A 19,687-nucleotide genomic window follows, 5' to 3' on the forward strand; every position below is an offset into this window, starting at 1 on the left:
AGAACAGTTAGTAGTGAATGAGGACTCCAGCAACTGTGTAGTTATGAAATTAGATAACTAAGCATGTAGTTTGATAAATGACAAAGCAGAGTAGGAATGTGGGCTCACAGAAATAATAGTGCGAAATCAAGCTGATCTCACTAATATGCTGCTGTAAGATTCCTCTTTCTGCTTTCCATTTTATTTTCTCCACATTTAGAAATAGAGAAGAATCTTCATTTGTAGACCTCTAATGACATGTCATCAACTATGAACACTAGTTCATATAAAATTTCAAATGTTTAACTTTAAAATTTTCTTAACTTGTAGTGCCAAACTAAAAATCAGCAAATATTTTAGGTGGAAAATAAGATTCTTATTGCAATTGTTTTCGATTTTTCCAAGTTTATTTTTGTTCTATCATAAGATTCTCTCATAAATAAAAGTTTAATGCAATTATCCCAAGTTTTAAGTATATCCATGTTAACTACATCCTGTGTCTGGATACAAGTATACCTACATTTTATGAAGATGATACATAACAATAAAAATATAACCACTGGAGAGTTGCATCGCTGTAAGTTTAGTTTTTGTTCCATCTGGGGCACTCTGATATGTGTGCAGAAATGGCATGAATAAGCGTCACTCTGTTTAAGCTAACAGCACTTTCCTAAGCAAAGACATTTTCCAGATGTGTCTTGCCTAAAGCAGGGCTCCTCATCTCAGTGGTGGGAGTATATTCTTCATATACATATAGAACCTTCTCTTCTCTCAGGTCTACGAATCTTTGATGTGCCTCATAACTTGGTAAAGGCAATTGCTATTGTTCAATTTCTTTTTCTAATTGTAATGTTGGAAAAACGTTGATGACTAAAATGAGTGATTTTTTTCTCGACAATAAACTTTATTTTATTACAAGATATAGATTCACGGTTATTTAATGTGTTACAAAATCTCCAGAGGCTGCTGTTAGCCTTTTTTTTTTTTTTAATTTCTTTTACTTTTTTTTTTTTTTTTTTCAACAGGCAGAGTGGACAGTGAGAGAGAGAGACAGAGAGAGAGAAAGGTCTTCCTTTTTCCGTTGGTTCACCCCCCAATGGCCGCTGGGCCCAGCGCACCGCGCTGATCCGAAGCCAGGAGCCAGGTGCTTCCTCCTGGTCTCCCATGCAGGTGCAGGGCCCAAGCACTTGGGCCATCCTCCACTGCCTTCCCAGGCCACAGCAGAGAGCTGGCCTGGAAGAGGAGCAACCGGGACAGAATTCGGCGCCCTGACTGGGACAAGAACCTGGTGTGCCGGCGCCGCAGGAGGAGGATTAGCCTAGTGAACCCGACACTGGCCTGCTGTTAGCCTTTTGAAACTTTTTGTGCTGTGAAAAAGAAACTCACCTTAAGACAGAAATGCTAAGCAATTCTTAACTTGAAACAACTCTCCAAAAATAAAAAATATGTTCAAGTGTAAGTAGGCAAATTCCATTCACATTCTTATTTGTAGACTTTATCCACAAATACCTGATATCGTAACAAAGTCTGAAATATTTTGTCATGAGGAATTCAATTTTAATTTGCTTTAGCAAATTATGATGACATCTCTTCATTATGACAAACTGAATATTTTTAATCCTACCATTTGCTAATACTTAAGGTACTTTGTGTATTTCACTACAATAACATTTATATACTCTCATGCCTATTGTGGTTTCCCTACAATTATGCCTGGGCAATGGTATTCACTGAAATTTGGCCCTGACTATAATTATAGCCCGTAACTCAGTATTTTGTCTATTTTCCAGTCGCATTGAAATGAAACTTGCTTTTATTCCCAATTTTTTTGTGTCTTTAAAATCATACAAAATAACTAACTAATCTCAAATACAAGGAACTGATCAAATAGACCAAACCACATATTATTTAATCACTATGGACTTTCTTTTGAAAATTTATATTAAATTTCTGAACTTTTACAGAACATTGTCATTTCCCGTGATACTCACCTTGAGTATGTTTAAGAATAATTATTAAGTCACATCTAGTTGATAACATTTTTTCCAAACTAACAGCCATATGAAGAGCTCTCTTGTTCATTACACTATTTCTGGAAGAATCAATCAAGTTATGTCACCATTAATTTAATGGAACAGTTAAAATTCATCCCATTATTTAGTTCCAGTGTATTCACAAAGCCTACCTATCATAATATTAGAAGGTAATAAGAAAATTTCACAGGAAAAATCAAAAATCAAACAAAAAATCAATATTCAAAATTCCCTATACCATGAGGCCCAGGTTTCAATTTGGTATAAGAAACCTTATGCAGCATTCTGGAAAGAAGGATAATCATGGTTAAATATCTGAATTCTAATTTCCAAAATACTCTGATGACCATGCATTCTTAAAAGAAAAAGCACCTGAGTGTTAGCAGCTTCTTAGAGAGACCATTCAAGTATCGAGGGTTGAAAACTGTTACAAAGGCATTCGCGATAACAGATACAGTGGAAGGTTCAGAAGCAACAAATTCCCTTCATTTCTTTCAGAATATAATGGTAGTAGATTTAATAAATATTCTCTTATAGCATATGTACACAAAAGTTTATTTTTGAGAAAGTTATTTCAGTGGTGCAAACGAGCAATGCAATCTGTCCTACTTTAAAAGCAGGACACAATATAAATAATATGCCATCTTTCCTCCTGGAAACTAGGAACTGCTCTGGGTACAGCCTTTCATTAAAAGTAGATCTCTCATGAAAATATATAATATAGCCTTATTTATATCTTACCTTGTTCTGCAGGAATTCAAAGAATTAAGGAAAAGGAAATCAGAAGCAAAAAAATGAAGTATGAAACAGTTAATATGTGAAATGGATACCATGAGTTCCACACAGTTATTTGAAGTGGGACACAATTTTATTCTATATTATTAGAGGCCAAGAAGGTGGCAGTGGAGTGGTGGGGGTAGGATTGGAAATACAACGAAGGCCAACCTGAGAAAACAAAGCCAGTGGCTGTGGTAAAAGTCTTTAGTCTCCAATGTGCTCTGATTGGAGAGGAATCCAATGATTCCTTCTATGGAGAAATACATAGCTATAGTATTCTATGGAATTTACATAGTTTTCATGCATTTGTGATCTTTGAAAAGCAAGGTTTCTATAAACTCTAAGACATTTTCTGATATGTGGCAGGGGTTGGCAAACTACAGTTTGAAGGTCAAACAGGACTGTCAACTATTTTTGAAAACACATTTTTATTAGAATACCTCAACACAATTGGTTAAATATTTTTTATGGCTGCTTTCTTGTTACAACAGAAGAGGTGAGTATTTAGGACACATAGGGGACACAGTACAAAAGCCTAAGTTTGTATGGCCCTTTAGTAAAACAGTGTCCAATCCCTCCCTTATGACAGCTATAAAAACAGTCAACATTTTAATGCAAATGTTCAAAATTGGCAATTTCTAATAAAAGTGTATTCATAATCTTTTGAAAGATGATCTGTAATTTTAGATATATATTATACATACATAGTTGATCCTCTCCCCTCCTCCTGCGCTTTATACTTGAGAGGGAGAGAAAGACAGCACACTTGTACTGGCCCACTATCCAGTTTGCCTCTATCATCCAGGACTAGGCCAGGGGTAAGGTAGTAACCAGGCATGCTATCCAGGTCTTCACTGTGGGTTGCAGGGATCCAATTACTTGAGCCATTTACTCTCAGAGGCTGCATTAGCAGGAAGCTGGAGTCAAGAGCTGGCGCTATTTCAGACAATCTGGTTTCCTTTGCTTATTGCCATCTCAGTGCCTTTGCTTGTGCCAGTGTCCTACCTGTTATTTTCTCAAACCCTGTCACTTACGAGTCCTACTCCATATGCTGTTTCCCACATGAATTCTTTCTATAAATGATGCTAAATCTGCCTCCTCTGAATTCATATAGCACTTAAAGGAAATACTGCTTTTAATGGTTAAATGTTTTAATTTTAATTAATTAGTTTTTAACAGATTCAATACAGTCATAGATATAATTCTAAGAATATGATGATATTCCTTTCCTCCCTCCTGATCCCTCTCTCCCTCCTATCATTCTTCCCTCTCCCTTTCTACTTTTAGTTTTTGAGATAATATATTTTAAATTTGCATTACACCACAAAGGCTAAATACTTCCTTACCATTTATCTTGTTATGCATTATATTCTTTTTAATACTAACTGTGTTTCCTGCATATTTTTCATTTTTTCTGCATCTTTAATGAATATCAACCAGAGGAAGAGTAATATTCTGTATATTTGATATTCTATGCACAAGCATGGTTTTATATATATATATAAATTTATTATTTTATGTTTCTTTTAAAACTCTTACCATTTCAAAAATTCTTTGAAATATTTCACTTTATATGCGCTGTTTAGTGATAGCTATATATTAAAAAACCTACATTTGAATATAATGTTGAGGACACTATTAAAAGTTTAATATATATCTGACTGATCTGTTGGTTTACTCTTCATATTTTTAATATTTAAAATGAATAATTTCAAGTCATCTATATCACAAATTAATCCTTAAAGCAATACAAAATGAAAGCCAAGGAAAGTAACTTGAAAATTAATGTAATTCGGGGCCAGCGCCGTGGCTCACTTGGTTAATCCTACACCTTGTGGTGCCGGCATCCCATATGGGTGCCAGGTTCTAGTCCTGGCTGCTCCTCTTCCAGTCCAGCTCTCTGCTGTGGCCCAGGAGGGCAGTGGAGGATGGCCCAAGTGCTTGGGCACCTGCATCCGCATGGGAGACCAGGAAGAAGCACCGGGCTCCTGGCTTTGGGTTGGCGCAGCGCCGGCCCTAGCGGCCATTTTGGGGGTGAACCAACAGAAGGAAGACCTTTCTGTCTCTGTCTCTCTCTCTCACTGTCTATAACTCTGCCAGTCAAATAAAAAAAAAAATTTAAAAATTAATGTAATTCAAAATCTCATTATAAAATAAGAATACTAATTTATCCTAAATGCTGTTGCAATTTTGAAACTGCCCAGTAAATAACACTAGATGAGGCAATTTTTCAATTGGTAGCTTTGCTTCCTTTTGAGGACATGCCTAAAAAAAAGTAAACATTCTTAAGTTATGCCAAAATACAATTAATCAACTCTCTGGCAAATTGTGTTTAACATTAACCCATAGAGCATTATATAATATTAAGTTCACAAACATCTGAAAAGTACTTTAAATATGTCACTATGAGCAATATATAATTGAAGAGGTACACTGATTATTTATCTCATAGGTGATCTAAGATTATCATGAAAGGCCGGCACTTTGAAGTAGCGGGTAAAGCCACCGCCTAGGGTGCTGGCAAGCCATATGGCACCGTTTTAGACCCAACTGCTTTTATTCCAATCCAGCTCTCTGTTATGGCCTGGGAAAGCAGTAGAAAATGGCCCAACTTGGGCTCCTGCACCCACGTGGGAGACCTAGAAGAAGCTCTTGGCTCCTGGCTTTGGATCGGCACAGCTCTAGCCGTTGCAGCCATCTGGGGAGTGAACCTGAGGATGGAAGACCCCTCCCTCCCCCTCTCCCTCTGTGTGTGTGTGTGTGTGTGTAATTCTGACTTTAAAATAAATAAATAAAATCTTTAAAAAAAGATTATCTTGAAACTGAATCAGCTCATTTATCAAATTTTTAGATTCAAACTATTGTCAGATTTTGGCCATCACCTCTAAGAGGCAAGATGTGTATTACTTTGTTATTTAGTTAATTTATAGGTTTCAGTATAAAGTTGGTTGTTTGGCACCTGGCCTTGTTCACAACTAAAGCTGCTGATAGGAAAATGCCAAAGAATACATTCATATCGAAAAGGGAAGTGCTTTGCGATTACTCTAATTACCATAGGTTCAAACTTCTCTGTTTCTAAAAACTTAGTTTTGGATACAAAGAGAACACAAGTGGTTAAAAATTGATAATACATATAATTCTTCAGCAGTGAAGGCAAATGACACAGCGTGAATTATACATGCTCAGAGCATTATACTAGATCAGGTTACCAAAAGTCTACACTTGTCTCCACCATTGATTTCTGATTTTCTAAGTTATGTCTCTCTTGTGATTTAACATAGTAGTAAGATACTGATATATCTATGGGGATTTAGAACATATAATTAATCTTTGACTCAAAAAATTCTGCATTTACAACCTCAAAAATTAAAGTGCACTGCAAATACAATAAAAGTTAAACTCTTTATCCTGGTAAACAAGAAGTATGTGGTCTGGTAGCTTCCTTCTGCTGGCATTCCTCTCCCACCAGCCTCTACTACGTTCCTAAGACTACAATGCCATTGATCCTCTCAGTTGTCAATATAGCATGTTTCTTCCTGATTTGAAGCTATTTCTTCCCTCTATCTTGAAAGCCCTTCTTCTGGATTTTTCTCATGTCTCCAAATGCAGCCTGTCTCACCCCAACCAAACACTCTCATACGCTTTTGTTCTGTATTACTTATCATACTGGTTTGTATATGAAATGTTCACTCACTTATTGCTTTACATGTGAATTTCTATCTCCTGCTAGAATGATAATTACATGAGGGAAGGAAGTTATTTTCATGGTTTGTCCTGATAGCCTCCATACTTAGAAAATTTCCTGCAGTATATCGGGGACCAAGAACCATGTGTTAAATAAATGAATGAATGAATCATGGGTCATCATGTAAGTAATACTTAGGGAACACCAGCCTAACACTTAAGTGGAAGGGAAACAAAATAGATTCATCCTTAGTATAAACATAATTTGTTAAAACATATTAAGCTACCTCTTTACAGAACACTTAAAATTTCAGACTACCAAATGAAATAATTTACATCTAAGAAAAGCATATGTCTTCTTTCTGTTTTTGATACACAATTAAGGTTGCTTTTTTCTGTACAGAGTACTTCAAAACATGGAAAATGGAACTAAAATCTAGGTTTATTGTGGTACAAAATATTTTTAAGTCCATGCATTTTTTGATAATACACATTATGATCTTTTTGAAGATATCTAACACGCATCAATTTCAAAATCTTTTTATAAATGTCATTTATGGCTCTAAATGGAAACATTTCAGGATAAGGCAATATGCACAGCCTATTCTGTCAATAATGGTGTACAGAATATAAGAAATTTCATTCTACATATTCAAGGATAAAACAGTTTATGCCCATTCCAATGGGTAATTAAACACATCCACTTAGAGAATTGAGATATACATACTACATGGAATTCTCTAACAGAAGGTTGATACTAGAATTCTTTCCCTCTGTAGATAACAGCATAGTTTCCGTATTCAGTTATGAAGAATAAATTTCACTTTAAATATGTATGCATGGTTTCTGCTCAGTTTCTTTCCTCCTAGAGGCTCTTCCTGCTTTTCAAATATTTGTCAACTTGAGACTCTAGAATGCTAAGCAGCTTAGATGCAGGTGAAGCTCTACTGAACACAGTAACCATGGCAACATGTAATTCTCATTTAATTTGCTGTCTCTTTAGAAGAAGCAAACAAAAAAATAATAAGGATGGAGCTGTGTAGGCAGAGAAAAAGGAAAGCATATGAGAGTAGGAAGGTAAATGGAAAACATACACAGAGAACCACAGCCTTTCTAACTCACTTTTTAGAAAACACGAAGACTAGAGAAATCACAAAAAGAAAAGAATTTTCAAGAACATTTTGTGGTGATATAGATCAGAAAAAAGTCTCAGTCTGGGTATTTTTGTTGGATTCCTGTTGCACATAGAACTACATTTAAACAAAGATCCAAATGGGAGGCCTTGATATCTACAGTTAAAGATCAGAGAAAAGTTATTCGGCTTTCCAAGTCCCCTGTGTCTGGGAATACATCCCCAGTGTTTAAATCTCACAGGAACATCCCAGAGCAGAAGCCATCTAGTGTTAACTGGAACAGATTTAATCCCAGTTCTTTCAGTAGAGTAACTGGCATATGCTGGTGGGAATGGCCACAGAATCCCAAGTCCCCTTCTCTTTTACATGCTTGTGAAATCACACTGGTGTTAACTGGTAGGTCTGACAGCTATCTCATTGAACCTTAGCTCAGAGAACAGATACATAACCAGAATGGGGACGCAAAGTCAGCATGAGATGAATCTTCAACATTACCCCTTACCAATCACTATATTTGAGCTTAAATTACTGAATCTTGAAAAGTTACTACACTGCTCGCTGTTCCAGTTTACTTGTATACACACTGGAGATCCACAGATTTTGCTCTTTCCCTGTTAAACATCCTCTAATTCTAATCTGCAAGTGGCCAGTACCTGAGGTCCCTTCAAGTCATGGGATAGAGGCAAAAAAGAAAAGAATATATTAAAAGAATATATCTAATGATAAACAATTTGTATTTGTTAACTTAAAAATTAATTAAAAATACATTTAGTGTTTCCATATATGTAAGCATAAAATCCTTCTACAAAGAACTATTCTATAAATATATTAGGAAGCAAAAGGAAATCTTTTATTAAAAATCAGATTACTCATTTTTTTATTTTTTATTTTTTTATTTTTTGACAGGCAGAGTGGACAGTGAGAGAGAGAGACAGAGAGAAAGGTCTCCCTTTGCCGTTGGTTCACCCTCCAATGGCCACCACGGCCTGCGCGCTGCGGCCGGCACACCGCGCTGATCCGATGGCAGGAGCCAAGTACTTCTTCTGGTCTCCCATGGGGTGCAGGGCCCAAGCACCTGGGCTATCCTCCACTGCACTCCTTGGCCACAGCAGAGGGCTGGCCTGGAAGAGGGGCAACCGGGACAGAATCTGGCGCCCTGACCGGGACTAGAACCCGGTGTTCCGGCGCCACAAGGCAAAGGATTAGCCTAGTGAGCCGCAGCGTTGGCAGCTTACTCATTTTTATAACTATTTATTAATGTAATTTTTTATTCTTATTACAAAAGCTCATGATACTATAAGGCTGTGAGAATGCCAGGATTCTCCAAAACTTTCATGACCTCCAGTTGTGATACTGACAACTCTCATGTGATAGAGTTCAACTTGAAGCCAAAGAAAAACAAAAATCACTGAACTAGTGGCTGTGCTTGAAATTTATAAAACCTTAAACAAAGAGCAATAACAGAAATAACAGCTGCCTAGTTTCAACAACGGTTAGTCACTATTCTACAGTTTTCATCATATAATCCATGAATGAGACAACTTTAGTTTGAGACATGTTGGCCAAAGCTGATTTTAAACAAGCTAGATCACAGTTTAAACAAACTAGATCACAACTCTGTTGTATCATAAGAGATCGATTTTCAGTTTGATGATTACCTTTTTGTGCTTTATGGGCAGCAAAATTCCTGAAGTTCTATCAGCCTGACTTCTGTTATTTAAATAAGGATCAACTAAATTTTCTGTTTAATTGCAACCTGCTTTCTTAAAAGACAGATTTGAATACTATTTTAATTTAGGATATTTTGATAAACATGGAGTAGCTCTGACTATAAACTCAAGATTCAGTTTTACTGTTGGATTATATTCTTCCAAATAGAAAAATATAATAATGTAGATGAATTTTTTTTCAGATATTTTCAATCAGTAATTGGCTAAATCATGGGTATGGATACAGAGAGTTAACTGTACTTTGAAATCCATTCAATTGGCTTCATAAGTGAATACTATGTCATTGTTTTTTTCCTATAAACTTGTATTTAATTCCTTATGTTCTCATTTGGAACCTCATGGCATAGTTTTAAGTTTTCTTCAAATTAACTGATGCATAGCAATTTATCTGAGCTATGAAAAATATTATACATATGAGGGTACTTCAAAAATTCATGTGGTAAGGGGTGGGTGTTTGTCCTCTTGGGACACCACATGTAATTCTTCAGCAGTGAAAGCAATTGACACAGTGTGAATTATATATGCTCACAGCATTACATTAGATCAGGTTACCAAAAGTCTACTCTTAAAGACAGAGAGGGAGAGACAGAAAGAGACAGATCTTCCATCTGCAGCTTCATTTCCCCAGTGGTCACAATGGCTAGGGGTTGGGAGGATGAAGCCAGGACACAGAAGCTTCTTCTGGGTCTCCCATGTGGGTGCAGAGGCCTACATACTTGAACTGCTTTCTCGGGTGCACTAGCAAGAAATTAGATCAGAATTCTAGCATCCTAGATAAGAACCAGCACCCATGGATGCCGGTGTCACAGGAGGCAGCTTAACCCACTCTGCCATGACACTGACCCCAAATTTGTCTTTTAAACTTCAAGGTACTATGATTCCATCTGCTTATCCAATGAGCAAAGAAGTCATATGTCACAATAGCAAATATGTTTTTCAAACAATAAGTACCTGAAGCAAATTAAAAATGACATGTTTTTGCTACCTATAATGGATGATGTGTTAAAATTAACAGAATGGGGCCGGCACTGTAGCGTAGTGGGTGAAACCGCCACCTGCAGTGCCAGCATCCCATATGGGCGCTGGTTCGAGTCCCAGCTGCTCCACTTCCAATACAGCCCTCCAGTATGGCCTGGGTGCTTGGGACCCTGCACCTGCATGGGAGACCTGGAAGAAACTCCTGTCTCCTGGCTTTGGATCGGTGCATCTCCAGCCATTGTGGCCATTTGGGGAGTGAACCAGCGGATGGAAGACCTCTCTCTCTCTCTCTCTCTCTCTCCCCCTCTCCCTCTCTCTCTGTATAACTCCTTCAAATAAATAAATAATTTAAATAAAAAAAATGAAAAGAATGCATAACTGAATCCTAGAAGTGTTTCTGTCTTTCAAAGCCGGCTGGAAATTTGTAGGTCAAAACAATGTTGTGTCTCATATAAACACCAGTACAAAACAAAACAACATGCTGTTTAAAATATCATTCTGCTCAAAATGTTAACTCTTCAGGAAAGACTAAATTATCATTTTTAGAGGTACAATTCCCAAACAAAATACTAAACTTTTAAAGGTGAGGATTATTTAATTGCCTTAATGCCAATCAAAATTCTGCAGTGTCCCTCCTAGTCAATGTAATTGATAAGCATTTTCTCATATCAACTCATTATAGAACATCAATACCATCAACAATACAGTGCAGTACTGTAACAACTGCTACAAGACGACACAGTAGCTATCTATAATTCCAGATTGCTTAAGTAAATGGAAAGGATTCACGTGGGCATAATTATTCTGTCTGAAGCAGGGTCTGTCTGAATATTTCCTTGTGAGTTTGTTTAAATGTGAAGGATTTCGACAGTTAGGTGATGAAATACCTTCATGGAAATTTAAATACTGCTTTTTACGATCATCTTGAGGTGGCTTCAAGTAGGGTAATGATGATGCTGTATGAAGTAATGTAATGACTAATATTTTACTTAAAATTATTTAGCTCAATATTTACTGATTGATTGTAGAATAGTTGGTACTCGATTTACTAGGTATATATCAGCATGAAATGAATACAATGGACTGCCTCACAAATAGTGACGTCAATTTAATTATTAAAAAAAAAACATTTTATTTGTTATCCAGTGAATAAAATCATAAAAAACAGTTGGTTAACCAATCTTTTCCTTATGAAATAATTAGTTGTGTAGATGTACTGTTTTTGCCTGCAGAATGTTGGAAAAGTAATATAAAGATGGCTGCTAAGAGTGTAATTCAAATGAGCAGGAAAACTTGGATAAACTTGGACATTTATTAATGGGGTCAAAGAAGGGAACAGCTTTTCTTCCTGATTTGAAAAAGTCTTTTTGAGGTAGGTAGCATGATCAAAGATTGACATACAAGGATCCTTCAAGCCTAGGAGATAAGGTAAGTAAGTTCAGAGGCAAGATTAAGATAGAGGTGGAGCCTTGAAAAGGAGGATAAATTTGTGTAAAACCGTATGGTAAATAAGAAATACAGACATAATGGAAAATAACTTTCAATAAAAAATATCAGGCTCTATTTTCATTTTCTAACATGACTTTTTGACAGTGCAAATTAAAAAAAAGGAAAGGTAGCTGTTTGACCTACAGGTGAAGATCCCTGCATCCCATATAAAATGAGCTTGGATTCCTGGCTTTGTGCTTAGCCTCTGCAAATGTAGAGCCTTCAGCTAACCTAATGATGGTCTAAGTACCTGGTTCCTGCCACCCAACTGCAAACCCTGGATTGATTCTCGGCTCTTGGCTTTGGCCAGGCCTAGTCCTGGCTCTCATGGGCATTTGGGAAGTACAGCAGGAGATCCATTCCTCCCTCTCTCTCTCTCTCTCTCTCTCTCTTTCTCCTGTCTCTGTCCCAATGTCCATATCTCTGTCTCCCTGTCTTTCAAATAAAATAAATAATGCTTTTAAAAAGTACATTATTTGCTCTAAATGATTTATTATCATAAGTAATTTATTATCATAACAAAAATAAAAAAGGAATTTGCTCCCTCTAGTTTATGTTCTGGTAGAAAACAATTTGCTGAAAATTTTCCTAATATCTACAATGTGAACCGTATCATAGACTGAAAGAGGATCCTGTGCTCTTTATTTTTTCTAAAACTTCACACAATTCTACTAAAATGTATAAGTAAAAGAATCATTGTTAAAATAACACCAAAGGAAAGTATACCTATTGAACAGGAAAGATCAAAGTTCAAATTAGGTTTAATGTTTTTACATAAAAAGTCAACTAATTGTATTCACATTGTTTTAAAATTTCTAATTCACTACAGAACTGCTTCCAAAAAAACATCCTGTATAATTTTTACAAAGGAGAACCCACAGCCTTAGTTGAATGTAAGACATGAGAGGGATGGGGATAAAACATTATGTTGAAAAACAAAATAGCTCAATGTACACATAGACTGAAACAGCACATGGTACCCCATAAATACATGAAGTGTTTATATAAAAATAGAAATAAGAAAACTAAAACAGATTTCTTCCTTCTCCACCCACTGAGACAAAGCCTCATCGCCATGCTACATGGACAACTATTAACAGCTGCTTGCACTCCTCCCCTCTCTCCCTCCGCCCACCCACCCAAACTTTCACACAGACCCTTTCCCTTAATTTTCTGTAACACAGATTCATTTGATATTCTTTAACTGCTGTTGGTTCCTCGAGTCAATTCCTAGGAAAGATAATTCTTTGAGAATATCAAATGTTGTTTCTCATCATGAATAACTGAATAAGAATGAATGCTGTCCTAAATGAAAGTAAAGGTCAAATTTCTTTCAAGAGTAACAACATTAAAACCAAAGATCTGGAGATCAGGACATCTACCACTCAAATATCAAATTAAAATAAAGGAATGAGTGGGTAAAAATGTGAGAAAATGATCAAAATACTGCCCTTAGATGAAGAGACTTACATTGAGTAGAACAAGGCAATAATAACAGTAAAGATACAGAATTAAAGTAGCAAAGAGAGCTAACACTGGAGATTATTAACGTGTTTAACCGATATATATATATCAGAGACAAAAGAAACTGTGATTTCTCCAAAATTGTGACCCACAGGCTCATGCATTTATTAATTAATGACTTGCCTAAGTGACAACTGTTAGTATTAAGGAGTGTACTATTGATCTGGGAGTGGTGCTATCCTGCAGGTAACTGTTACTTCAGATTCTTTACTTTCATCTGTCAAGAGGAAGTTAAGTACTGAAAAGAATTCAGTAATCAGTTAGCCACATGAATACTAAACCCCCAAGTCAGTTTCACAGAGTCAGTCTCACATGGCCATGAATGAATCATTTAGAGATGCAGATATTATGAAGTAACCATCTAACCACATTTAACAACTACTTAATTTTAAATGCCAACAGTGCAACTATATTTGTCAAAAGTATAGTAGTTCAGTCTAATATCTAATTGTTAGTAAAATCCAACACAAAATACGCATGTTCACACAAAAATATGCAAAAATACATCAACAAGCATTTTCCTTCCTTTTCCCTTTGGACATTCAGAAAAATTTGCAAATTGGTTTAAACCAAAAGGAGTAAAGGAATGAAATTGTTCCTTCAGGCTTAGCCGTATTCTGTGCCAAGTTTCATTTCTGGCTGCATACTTCTGACCAAGTTCAAGATCCCTGCAAAGAAACACATAAAAGAGAAAATATCCCCTTAGCCTCAGGAGAACAACATTAGTAGAGGCTGCTATGGGAAAAGAAAGGCTTTTGCCCTGAAATGGGTGTGCTCTTGGTGTCTGGTTTCCACTGAGAGGATGCCTGCTCTTTCAATGAATCTGAAGTACCTACTAGGATGAGGTAATGGCTGTGCCAGTTTCACTGGGTCATGCTCTCTCAGCACATTCCTCTTGCCTCTCCTCCCTGACAAGGTGCTGTAAACAAGTCATCCCGAAAGAGCTGCTGCAGAGAATGAACACATCCTACAGTCAAAATTCCTGAGAACACAGGCTCTGCTTCTGGGCGTCTAGACAGAACTAGATGCCTAAGGCAGCAGAGGCCCAGCCAGGAACCAACGGGTTTGATAAGAGGGTAAAAATGAACAGAATAACAGAGAAAATAGAAAGTATTATAATTTGTTATGTTTTAGAAAGAGACCTCAGTTTTTAAAATTCTTGACGCTCTACATAGATGTTAAATAATTATCCACTTGCTGATTAAAAAAACAAAAACTTTAGAAATTAAATATTATACCAACCTATGAAGTATAAAAGAATTAACTATAAACAGCATGTGCCCCTGATTCTAAAACCACAATGGCTCTGATAGTACATAAACCAAGAATGCAGATATAAATCTATGATAATCAGATAAAGACTCCAGGAAATCCATGTTAATTCTCATGTACACACATGCACAAACACAATGTTCTTTATTGAAGAAAAAAAACACCTTTTACCTTTTCTTGAAGGGGATTTGCTTTCTGTACATGGAGGTTGATTGAAACACCTGTGACTTATAAATTGAGAAGAATTCTACTAAAATACAGATAGTTATTACTCAGTTAAAGGGTGTATTTTTTTACATTCGGTTGGAACACCAATCTTCCTCTTAGGCATAACATCAAAAGTGATCTAAATGGTTTCTATTTGCTTAATCTATTCTGACTGCCAAAAATATCCTAAATTGCCCACAGTGACATGACTGAGTGACAGAGCTATGCTTTTAAACTGGGCTGGTACCTACAGCTCATGTATGGGACATTTTGCATAATGTGGCTCACATAAAAGGCTTTGTTCTCCATCGCCTCACTGTGGCTGCAAACCTCAATTTCAGTTTGCAGTCATTTCCTCTCAGGCTGATCATTTTTCAATAAATTATATCTTTAACATTTAACCTAGTTCCTTCCCAACACTGACCAGCCAGCCCCTTTGCCTCACATCCAGGCTTACATACCACCAGCAATATTCGGTTAATTTTTCGCTACAGCTTTCATTCACAGTATAGTCCTCAAATCCTCAGAGAAATTTCAAAAGATTTGTCTTTTAAGCATCAACTCCCTTTTGGAAGATGTACATAGTACATGATACGTGTGTATACGGGTGTGTGGGTGTGTGTGTGTGGGTGTGTGTGTGTTCATTGAAACAGAACCCCTTCACACCAATTCGGTTTTAAAAAGGTCTATGTACTGGAAGCATTCTACTAAGGGCTTAAGGCAAAAGGTACACAGTAACTGTCTTAAACGGCCTTGCTGCTATCAAAGCTTTCTATTTTCTAAGTCCTGGAGGCCCGGTGCCCAGCAGAAAAACATGAATTTTCCGTTTTCAAGGATGGTGTATCTCCCCTACTCCATCAGCTTTGCTACCCCTCCCCCACCACACACACCCAAACACACACCTCCTCCCTCCTGGTCCCCCACGCGCTGTTTCTTGAAATTTCCATCCTTAAACAAAAGGCGAGGTTGGGAAGGAAAGGAAGCCTGCGCTGTGGTCCCCCCCGCCCAAAAAAAAAAAAAAACACCTTTTAACAAGAAAAAGAGTTGAGGGACCGCGAATGTAGGGTTCTACCTCTACGGTTATAGAGGAGAAAGAAAGAAAGACGATGTGGGAGCTCAGGCTAAAGCAGACTCATTTTCTCCGTGCCCCACCCTCCTACACCATCACACTGACTTCTTCATTTTCCTAAAATTATAAATATTTATTCGTCTTCCTCTCAGCTGTCTCTGGAGGACTGACAGAGGGGGATATAGTTTGCAATGGACAAAGCTTCTCTCACACACAGTCCAGTGAGGTTCTCTGCAGCTAATGCTTTTTAAAAAGCCTCTACCTCGAGGTTTTTTGTTTTCTATTTTCGTTGTACAATCTCCTCCCCTGTTTTCTAAGGCTCAGGTAATGCTAGCGCTCAAACATGTATCCTTATCCAATGTGAATTTCCAGGCGTTTCAACCTGGTACCTAATAAGATCACTGGCTTCTCAAGACAAGCCGAGAGCCCAGGTACCAGTGCCCGGACCCGGGACACTTGGAGAGGTCCGGCCAGGCGCCTCCGTCAGGTGGGAGACAGGACAGCTCGGCCGACCTGTGCCAGCTCTCCAGTCCGAGAGCTGCGGACAACCCGCTACCCACTGCCACCTCTCATCCCGGGCTGGGGCTCCCTCCGCGCACACAGGAGACAGGAGAGGCGTTCTAAGAGTAGGAGATGGGGACAATCTCTTACCTGAGCGCAGAACTGGGCGCACCCGCGGTCGCGGCTGCCACGGCTCACGGACCTGCGAGAGCGAATGCACTCAGGAGGAGTGGAGGGGAGAACGGGGCGGGAGAAGAAGGGGGAGGGAACGAAGGAGAGGGAAGCGGCAGGAGCAGAATGCAAGGGAAGGGAGAGGGGAGGATGCTGCTGCCGCCGCCGCCGCCGCCGTGAGCCCGCGCAGCCCGCGCGCCCGCCCAGTCTGAGCGCGGCGCCCCAGCCGCCGGCTCCCAGCGCCGCCGCCCCGCCCCGGCCCTTCCTCCCCGCCCCGCGCTGGGCCCGCCGGACTCTGCGAGCCGGTCGGCGGCTGAGGCCCGGCTGGCGCTGCCACCGCCGCAGTGTCCGGGAGGGGGAGCGCGGCGCCCCGCCTCCTGCCGCAGCCAGCCGGCCGCCCCGCGGGGACAGCGAGGTAGCCCGCCTCCGGGAGCCCCGCCCACGGACGCTGGGCCGGTGCCCCAGCCCCCCACCAGCGAGACCCCCTTCCCTAAGGGCCTTGGAAATCAGGGGCCATAGCGGTAGTGTCACCAAAGAGCCCGCCTTGGACGCCCTTCCTTTCCTACCCTGTATGCCTGTAAGGGGGCGGGGGGGGGGGGTGTCTTCCAGGGACCCTTCAGTGGAGGAAGCTCCCTGGCCTTGCAGCCAGAAAGCTAAGACAGGTGCATCCAGGAAGAATCAACGAAAGAAAACTAAGAAAGCACGCGGACAGAGGACAACTCCTGTCAGCGCTAAAGGAGCAATGGCTGAGACGCAGAGAATTCTAGACCCAGCTGTCACTAATCAGATTGTTCATTCAACTAGTATTTACTGAGATCTGCGGTGCATCGGCTGCTGTTCTAGGCACTGTGGAAATATCAGTGCATGTAACAGATGCTAGCACTCCCCACCCCCGGGAAAGAAGATCCCTGCCTTCAGAGACTTCACATTCTAGAAGACAGTTCATGCCATGTAAATCCCCGTGCATTAATGTGTCAGAAGAGGACTGAAAATGGCCATGCTACCTCTCTCTTATGGTCTTTGAGGAAAAAGGAAAATGACACAACAAATAAGAACACGCAGAAAACACCTTACTATGTCACCATGTAAGAAGTCACCTCATAAACGCTTTTGAAAGTGAAATGACAACCAAGAAATCAGATGATCCCTTACTATGGAATCCTCACAAAGAGCAGCACTTTATTAAGACAAGTAAGAAGCAACCTTAAATTACATCAGGTGTTTGTAGGGAGTACTGACAAGATGTTTTCAAGGTCAGCCAAGGTAGTGAGGTGTGGCCACACAGTTTCAACAGTGCTGATGAAACAGCAGGTGCCATCTGGTTTTGCCACTTAAATGAGACACAGAATATGGAACATCACAGCTGATTTCTTAGGCATTGGTTCAACTTCCTCAGTTTTCAGATGGAAAAAGAAACCCAATTAATAGAAGCTACAAAGATAAGAAAGCCTGATAGAGTAGGATGTGAAATCTTAACTTCCACAGTCACACCCCACACTTTGTGTCCTGCTGGCCTCCACCTCACTTTTTCAAGTGTCCTAGTGATGTTTGAATGAGGTTGGAAACATGAGGGCACACCCAGTAACAAGGAGGTTAGGGAATTAGGGCTCCTCCTCAGAAGGTAGTCTGTTTAGGAGGAAGTCTTAGGAGACTGGGAAATAATATGCAGTATGTGGAGAGAGAGCAGGAGTGGGAAGTCTGCTACACTGTTAGCAGCTGCCATTCATGGCCTGGCACACATGTGCAATTGCTCAATAAGAGCCTCTCTTCAGCCCTGCACAGTCCAATACTGAGTGTTTGGTTCTGTGCTATTTGACACATAACTCACATGCTGTCATTTCAGAGTTCTGATCTATATCAATCCCATTTTTCCCATTTTAACTTCGACACTGAAAACCAATCTGCCTACCCACACTTTATAACCCATGGCTTCCGCTAACTTAGTGGTTAGTTAAGTCAACCAGATTCTGCCTTGCAGTATGAGGAACCTGAAACTTGTATGGAGAGTCTCTCAACACATGGCCATCTTAGCCAGAGTTCTGTTAGAAAAAGAATGCCCCCCCCCTTTTTTTTTAAGTTCAGTTGAGGAGATTTAGTATGGGGAAGCTAATTACAAAGGGTTAGAACAAGTGAAAAGCTGAATAGAGGATGATGGTAGCTACTAGTAGGAAACTATTACCACTGTCAGGGTTGGACACTCCTGAGGGGAAGTTCAAGGAACCTGAGCGGCATTAGGGGAACAGTGGAGATGCTCAGGGGGAGATGGGAGAATGGAAATGGAGCTACTGCTGAAGATTCTTCCAAAAGCAGGAAGAGAGCGATTGAGCTGGAGAAATGCCACAAGTTCTCCTCGTTAGCCATATTTTTCAAAAGTCGGCCATTCAGTAAAATTGGAAGGAAGTCAATTGGTAAAGCAGCACTATGGATGTTGAAGAACTTGAGAGGATGCATCTGTTTTGGCTTCGAGGTTGCTGAGTGAGGGGTCTTTATTTTGTATCTCAAGTGAACATGTTTTCTTAAGCAAGAATCCCTTCCTTAGAGAAACTATCATTTCACACTATGATTCTCAGTGTGGCAATCAAATGTATGCTCCTCTTCTCTCCCTTGGAGGGAGACATGACCTTTGCTAAGTTTATGATAGCACCTGTTCTTGCCACATGCAGTGATTGATATGAGTGGTCAAAAAGGGTCCTTAATATTTCCAACCAGAGTTTTTCCCTGAGGTGTGTCATATGGAGAACAGTGAAGATCGATGTAGATAGGGTTGTCAGTGATTATCCTGCCTTCAGTGTAACAGAACCATTGCTGAGAAGTGGAGAGAAAAAATGCTTTTGAAAATGCCGTAGAATCCTGTTATGTCACAGGGTGGCTCTGCCATTATTCAAGCCAATATATTTATTTTTCTTCTTTAAGTTTGTTTAAGTGAGAATCCTGTCATTTACAACTGAGGAAGCCTGGACTTAAACAATGCTGGACTCCAAGAAGTAAACCATGGATGGAAAGCACCTGTCAACATAGATTTCCATAATTACTTTCCTTGTCTTCAGACTAACTTCTTGATTTGTAGTTCTTGGCCCAGAATGTTCTGTACACAAACAGTTGTATCCCTTTTTTCAGGGACAGGCAGTTAGAACACAATCA

General features: G+C 39.3%; 1 protein-coding gene and 1 pseudogene across 32 annotated transcripts in view; one reads left to right on the forward strand and one right to left on the reverse strand.

Annotated features, from left to right (window-relative positions):
• The window catches only part of LOC108176939 (tigger transposable element-derived protein 1-like), a 31,287-nt pseudogene extending 14,758 nt beyond the window's left edge, over positions 1-16,529 (forward strand).
• Positions 1-16,751, reverse strand: part of MAP2 (microtubule associated protein 2) — a 308,431-nt gene extending 291,680 nt beyond the window's left edge. For all 32 annotated transcript variants that reach the window (XM_051849211.2, XM_051849208.2, XM_008259081.4 and 29 more), the window contains exon 1: positions 16,526-16,751. The gene's annotated coding sequence lies outside the window, so the exon portion shown is untranslated. The remainder of the gene's footprint in view (positions 1-16,525) is intronic.
• Between the last annotated feature and the right edge of the window lie 2,936 nt (positions 16,752-19,687).

Source organism: Oryctolagus cuniculus, chromosome 3 (genome assembly GCF_964237555.1).
Source record: "Oryctolagus cuniculus chromosome 3, mOryCun1.1, whole genome shotgun sequence".
Lineage (NCBI taxonomy): Eukaryota > Metazoa > Chordata > Mammalia > Lagomorpha > Leporidae > Oryctolagus > Oryctolagus cuniculus.